Raw genomic sequence first — 7,997 nt, forward strand, 5'->3', positions numbered from 1 at the left:
AATCTCCATGAGACCCAATTTCCTCATATGTATAATAGGGTAATCATGCTTGCCCTACTAATTTCACAGGGTTTTCATTTAAAATCAGATTGTGTAGAAAGTGCTTTGAAATCCATAAAATGCAATATAAAAATATAACACATATAAATACAAATATAAAAATATAAAATAGGCTCCAGTATAATCCACAAATGGAATTCTCAGTACAATAACTTATTTTTTTGTGTGTTTGGAAAGCTTCAAAAAGCTTCATTTTGCAACATGATATATATTATTTTATGGTAATGATATGAAAACACTTATTTGACAGTCACTTTTGGGAGGTATCACTTATTAGATATTAGATACTGACAAACTTATAATCATGAGGCTATTAAACAGAAACTAATCTTCTTTCTTAATTAATTTATCAACTTAAAATAGCATTCACAGTGATCTAGAACAGAGTTAGAGCATATTTGCAGGAGAATACTGCTCATAGTATTCAAAGTATAATACTTCTTTCAGCCAAATTTCATCACATTTTTCTGTTAGGATTTAGACAGCACAGTAGAAATCAAGTCTGCAGGTGCTCTAAAATTATCCAGCTCTTTAAAGCAGCACTTTGTTTTAGCATTTAGGTTTGGATATTGTCACAATAACAATCATGTTACATTGTTTAAATCCAATTTAACAGCTTGATATCAATTAGATCTCAATTTGATTTGTTTTATCTTGCTCAGTTGAATTATAGTCCTTTTTCATAGGAACATAGTGTTTCATTGTCAATGAAACAGTTAAAAGCATAAAATTCAAACATTCTTAATGGTTTTATGACTTGAATACATTAAAATTCTGTAAGGAACTATGTTTTATACAAGAAAATGCTCATAATATTTTATCTTTATTTTTTATTACATTTCCTGGCACATTTAAAATGTTTATTTCAAGGCTGCTACAAATTTAAATAAGCCTCTTCTCACACCAAAGCAAATGCTACTGTAGTTTCTTTTCAACTTTTATTTTCTTATGAACAAAAACTATAGAAATGGCAACACATCAATTGTTCATGTCCAAATTGAAAAACAATTTTTAATTAATGAAGGAGATAAATATGAACCAGAGACCCATAAAATTATTATTTTTAATGACTTAGCCATGCACAGCTGAAAGAATAACTCAAGTACATTCCAGCATAAATTACCATGGCTCGTTTCTTTAATGCAGACCCTATCACAGCATCACAAAGTACCCTAGGACTCATGGATCCATGGGATACCCCATATTGTCTTGCTTCTGAATGCTGCCTTGATACTAACAGGAAATAAAAGGATGAAATCTGGCCATAATAATAAGGGATCCGAATTATCAGAACAAGTCCCCTGTACTGATGATGGTAGTTCTCCTCATCCTCCTTATTTTTTATTTTTTATTTTGGTATCATTAATGTACAATTACATGAACAACATTATGGTTACTTGACTCACTCTATTATCAAGTCCCCACCACATACCCCATTACAGTTACTGTCCATCAGCATAGTAAGATGCTATAGAATCACTACTTGTCTTCTGTGTTGTACTGCCTTCCCCATGTCCCCCCCGCCCAGTACATTATGTGTGCTAATCATAATGCCCCTTTTTTCCCCTTATCCCTCCCTTCCCACCCATTCTCCCCAGTCCCTTTCCCTTTGGTAACTGTTAGTCCATTCTTGGGTTCTGTGAGTCTGCTGCTGTTTTGTTCCTTCAGTTTTTTTCTTTGTTCTTATACTCCACATATGAGTGAAATCATGTGATACTTATCTTTTTCTGCCTGGCTTACTTCACTGAGCATAACACCGTCTAGCTCCATCCATGTTGTCGCAAATGGTAGGATTTGTTTTCTTCTTATGGCTGAATAATATTCCATTGTGTATATGTACCACCTCTTCTTTATCCATTCATCTACTGGTGGACACTTAGGTTGCTTCCATTTCTCAGCTATTGTAAATAGTGCTGCGATAAACAAAGGGGTGCACATGTCTTTTTCAAACTGGACTCCTGCATTCTTAGGGTAAATTCCTAAGAGTGGAACTCCTGGGTCAAATGGCATTTCTATTTTGAGCTTTTTGAGTTACTTCCATACTGCTTTCCACAATGGTTGAACTAATTTACATTCTCACCAGTAGTGTAGGTTCCCCTTTCTCCACAGCCTCGCCAACATTTGTTGTTGTTTGTCTTTTGGATGGTGGCGATCCTTACTGGTTTGAGGTAATATCTTATTGTGGTTTTAATTTGCATTTTTTTAATGATTAGTGATGTGGAGCATCTTTTCATGTGCCTGTTGGCCATCTGAATTTCTTCTTTGGAGAAGTGTCTGTTCAGTTACTCTGCCCATTTTTTATTTGGGTTATTTGCTTTTTGTTTGTTGAGGTACATGAGCTCTTTGTATATTTTGGATGTCAACCCTTTATCGGATGTCATTTATGAATATATTCTCCCATGCTGTAGGATGTCTTTTTGTTCTACTGATACTGTCCTTTGCTGTACAGAAACTTTTTAGTTTGATATAGTCCCACTTTTTCATTTTTGCTTTTGTTTTCCTTGCCCAGGGAGATATGTTCAAGAAGAAGTTGCTCATGTTTATGTCCAAGAGATTTTTGCCAACGTTTTTTTCCAGTAGTTTTATGGTTTCATGACTTCCATTCACATCTTTGATCCATTTCGAGTTTACTTTTGTGTTTGGGGTTAAACAATAATCCAGTTTCATTCTCTAACATGTAGCTGTCCAGTTTTGCCAACACCAGCTGTTGAAGAGCTTTCATTTCCCCATTGTATATCCATGACTCCTTTATCATATATTAATTGCCCGTATATGTTTGGGTTTATATCTGGACTCTCTATTCTGTTGCACTGTCCTATGGGTCTGTTCTTGTGCCAGTACCAAATTGTCTTGATTACTGTGGCTTTGTAGTAGAACTTGAAGTTGGGAAGAGAGACCCCCTCCTTTATTCTTCCTTCTCAGGATTGCTTTGGCTGTTCAGGGTCTGTTGTGGTTCCATATGAATTTTAGAACTATTTGTTCCAGTTCGTTGAAGAAGGCTGTTAGCATTTTGATAGGGATTGCACTGAATCTGTAGATTGCTTTAGGCAGGATGGCCATTTTGACAATATTACTTCTTCCTATCCATGAGCATGAGATGTGTTTCCATTTGCTAGTGTTCTCTTTAATTTCTCTTGAGTGTCTTGTAGTTTTCAGGGTATAGGTTCTTTCACTTCCTTGGTTAGGTTTATTCCTAGGTATTTTATTCTTTTTGATGCAGTTGTGAATGGAATTGTTTTCCTGATTTCTCTTTTTGCTAGTTCATCATTAGTGTATAGGAATGCAACAGATTTCTGTGCATTAATTTTGTATCCCACACCTTTCTTGAATTCAGATATTAGATCTAGTAGTTTTGGAGTGGATTCTTTAGGGTTTTTTATGTACAATATCATGTCATCTGCAAATAGTGACAATTTGACTTCTTCCTTACCAATCTGGATGCCTTTTATTTCTTTGTGTTGTCTGATTGCCATGGCTAGGACCTCCAGAACTATGTTGAATAAAAGTGGGGAGAGTGGGCATCCTTGTCTTGTTCCCGATCTTAGGTCTCCCCACCCTCTTTCATTTCTGTAGAAGTTCCTCAACTAACTATGCTCTTTTAGTGCAGAAAGTAGTGATTCCCTACCTTCAGTGGGCATCAGAATCTCCTAGAGGGTTAGTTAAAAATGCATTTTTGGGGGCCCAATCCTATTCTAATCCAGAATGTTTAGGGTGGGGCTTGGTAATGTGAATTTTCATTATCACCTAAGTTAGTCTGGTTGGACTACTGTAAGAAAATATTCCAGACTGGGTGGTTTAGACCACAGAAATTAATTTTCTTACAGTTCTGGTGGCTGGAAGTCCAAGGCCAAGGTGTCAGCAGTATTGGTTTCTCCTGAGGCTTCCCTCCTTTGCTGGCAGACAGCTGCCCTCTTGCTGTGTCCTCACAAGGTCTTCCTCTGTGCACACCTATCTCTGGAGTCTCTGTGTATACAAATGTCCTCTTTTTATAAGGACACCAGTCATTGTATTAGAGCCCACCCTAGTGATTTCATTTCTACTTAATCACCTTTTTAAAGGCCCTATCTACAAATGTAGTCATATTCTGAGGTACTAGGGATTAGGGATTCAACATATGCATTTTGGGGATGGAGAGGGATACAATTCAGCCCATAACATGTACCATAGTATTTCTGATGCAAGTGGCCCAAGGTTCATATTTACACAAATACCAGTTTAGTCTGTAAGGTAAGCTAGATAATCACACTCACCACAGTCTTTAGTTTTATGTGGATTAGAACATGTGAACTCTTCCAGGAAGGTCTTGCTATTTTACTCCTCAAGAAAATTATAATTTGGTTACCGTCCTTTTTGTCTAACGTAATTGTCCTCGAAGCAAAGGGTGACTTACTTTTTTGCAGTACAATAGACTATTGAAAGAATGATTGTATCTAGGACACAGATTCCCCTATGAGTTTATTGTTAACACATTTTCCTCCCCAGCTAGTAGAACTACCTCCTCATTCCCAAACTTCAAGTTCTCCCTGGATTATCCATATGAATTTCCCTAACACAAACTGCAACCTCTTTCCTTCTGTTGTACCACTGGCCTTGCATGCACAACTCCTTCATGCTTTCCTCACTTGCTATAGAGTCCAGTTGGTTATTGTAGCAGAAACTGTGAGAATGTGAGCCGGCATGATGTGAGTCACTCCCAGGTTTGTGCCTCCAGGTCTTTGATCAAATCATGCCAGTCAGGGGAGCCTTTCTAGATAAGGCTACATAAAATAGCCTTTCCCACCCACACCATTGATGCCTATTTCCTCTGCATCATTTTTTTCTTCACACTTATCACCACCTGACATAATGTCTCTTTCTCCCCACTAGAATGTAAGCTCCCCTTTGCTTTGCTCACCACTGTATCTCCAGTGTGTAGAAACAAGATGAGTGTCTTAAGGTGATCTTGCATTTCTTCTGTGAAGCAAAAGGCAAGGTCTTCTGCGGAGAGGGGAGGTGAGGAGGGCAGAGGACGTGAAAAGATTTAAGATTTCATTTTTTATGGAAAATGGAATAAGATCAGAGAAAATTCAAGAAGAGCTGGCTAGGCAGGGTTCAGAACCCAGTTAAATGTGGAGTCCATGTACGTCTCCTACCTGCACGATTGTGGGATGTCTGGCAATTCTTACTGCCTGGAGAGGAGTAGAGAGCAAAATGGTAATTTTGGTTCCTCAGTGACCACATTGCTCCTTAACGTAACATTTCAGGTCCCTGAAGGGACCGTGGGCTTAGACAGAATAGGGCGAGGGCCTCCAGAAAGAGCAAGGTGGGATATTTACAGTCAGAGCAGTGAAACTACATGCAAGTGATGCCGGGGTTCTTGTTCACTAAGCCAAAGAATGAGCTTCACAAACACTCAAGGTAGGAGAGCAAGGTACAGGCTTTTATTTAGAAATAAAGTGAGAGGACAGAGCTGCTGGCTCACGCCAGGAGGGGACAAGAGAGTCCATGGTTGGCTCATTGTCTAGGGGTTTTATGTGTGGTTGAGGATTTTCAGGAATGAGGGTAAAGGGTTAGGGGTGCAGACTTGTTGAGTAGTCCCAGAATGCTCATTCTTGATGAGTAACAGAAGAGATTTTCAGCTCTGATTCTTTCTCAAGATAGCAGTTTTCTTCTGGGAACATGTCAATTAAGACTGCCTACCCTGCCCTCAAGGTGGGCTGGGTTGTTGTCTGTTTGCTGAGTAAGTTAAGAATCTTATTTCTTAACTTCTTGGGCTGCTTATAATTGGGCTTGCTTACTAAATTAGTCTTTTTCCTAGGTTGCAGATTACTTGGTTAGGATCAGACAAGGAAATATAGCACATAGGTATGGTTAAAATAAGCTGGGCCTTTTAGCAGGCTCAGGTAAATTTTATAGTAAAGTCTGTCTGCAGAACACTCAAACATTCCAGGCTAAGTTGCTGCTGGCCTTTTGAGTTTTAACTGATCTCACTGAAGATGTCTATATTCCTAGACTGGTATCTTTACCCTAGAGAATTAATGTGACTTTGACTTTGCTTAATGCTTATCACAGAGTTTCAAAAGGGACTTCTTTGCACATTGCTACATTGTTCTGACTGTAATTATCTTGTTCTGCTTTTTCTCAAGAGGCCCTCACCCTACTCTGCCTAATCCCACAGTCCCTGTCTCACAAGGAAACCCCCTACCAAAACTCTGTTAAGCATTAAGCTCTAAAGTCATTCTTCAGTGAGATCAGTTAATATTCCCCAGATAAAGAAGAGTAGCACATGTTTTTATTATGCTAATCATTTGTAATCATGTGTAAGATTCACCTTAGCATGTTAAAGGCCCAGGCCTATGTGCTGTCTTTCCTCCTTCAGATCTGATGAAGTGATTTGCAAACTGGGCAACTAATTTAGCATGCAGACCCAGCTATAAACAAATAGTAGAAGGCAGGAAGGATTCCACCTTAAAGATAAGATTGCATTTTAACACCCAGGAAGTTTAAGAAGATTCTTAACTTACTCTTTAGTAAACGAACAATAACTCAGCCCACCTTGGGGGTGGGGCAGGTGGCCTTGTTTGATATGTTCCTAGACTGAGACGCAGGTATCTTGGGGAGAAATCAGAGCAGGAAGTTTAAGTTAATTCTAAATATTCAGAGACAATTTAATAAGTCCACACCCCTAAGCCTTTACCTGGTTCCCAAAATGTTCAACTGCCTATAAAACCCTTAGATAATGCACCACTACAGACTCTCTTGTCCCATCCTGGCATGAGCCAGGAACTCTATTCTCTCACTGTATCTCTAAATAAAAGCCTCTCCCTGGCTCTCCTACCTTGACTGTTTTCTAAATTCATTCTTCGACTCTGCAAACAAGAACCTGGGCATCAACAGTAGTGTCTATTTACCTTTCCTCTTGACTCCTCAGCTATACCAAGTTCCTTTTTCTTCCTTAATTTTCTTTGTGTCTTGGCTTTGTGAGTACTGTTCCCTCTGAATTCCCAAACTTCCCTTGACCAACGTTTGTTTATCCTTTAAAGACTTGGCTCAAATATTGTATTTTGGAAATATTCCCCAATTTTCTCAAATATTAGCCATAGTGCTAAGATCATACTTCTTTTAAAGCACAGTCTTTGGAATACAAAGTTTCAAGACACACCTCTTATTTACTGTATGATCTTGAGAAAAATGTTAAACATTTTGGTCTTTCAGCCTCCTCATCTATAAAATAGGTATAATGATAAAACCTATCTGTTCAAACGTGTTAAATGAGATAATGTACCTTCCTAAACTACCTGGCATATTTATCAGCAAATGGTGCTGTTATAATAGCTTGCATGTCTCCCTCTCTCGACAGAAAGTTCTTTAAAGCAGGGATCATGTCATGTTAATCATTTTATCCCTAACATTTGACACTGTGCCTGGGACACTGTAAATTCCCCAGAATTGTGGAATAAATTAATGATTAATGGCATGACATAGATAAAGATACTACTAGGGCATAGGAAATTTTCCCCGAATTAGAATTACACTAAAGAAAGACCAAGGCTTAGGAATGCACACACTTAATTGCATAGAAGGGCCGCCCTTGGTAACGACAAAATAAATTGTTTTTTTCCAGGAAATAGAGTACACACAAAACAATTAAAAACCGAGAGCCACTACACCGTCAGCCAAAACAGATGTGGAAACTGTATTCATGGAGCTTTCTGTCGGATACATTGCCCTGTCACAATACCCCAATACAGACCTATTAGCACATCTGCAGCGTCGCGGATTTTTTGGCTTTCTCAACGGAATAAACTTTCAGGAGAGCAATTTCCTATTTCACTTTGAATCTCCGGCAACCAGCAGTGTTTAATACACACAGCTGGAACTCAATAAATGTTTAGGGAACGAATGGATGGCACAAAAGGAAGCGAGGAACTAAGAACCTTTGGGAACTACTACATTCA

Source organism: Manis javanica, chromosome 1, assembly GCF_040802235.1.
Source record: "Manis javanica isolate MJ-LG chromosome 1, MJ_LKY, whole genome shotgun sequence".
Classification (NCBI taxonomy): domain Eukaryota; kingdom Metazoa; phylum Chordata; class Mammalia; order Pholidota; family Manidae; genus Manis; species Manis javanica.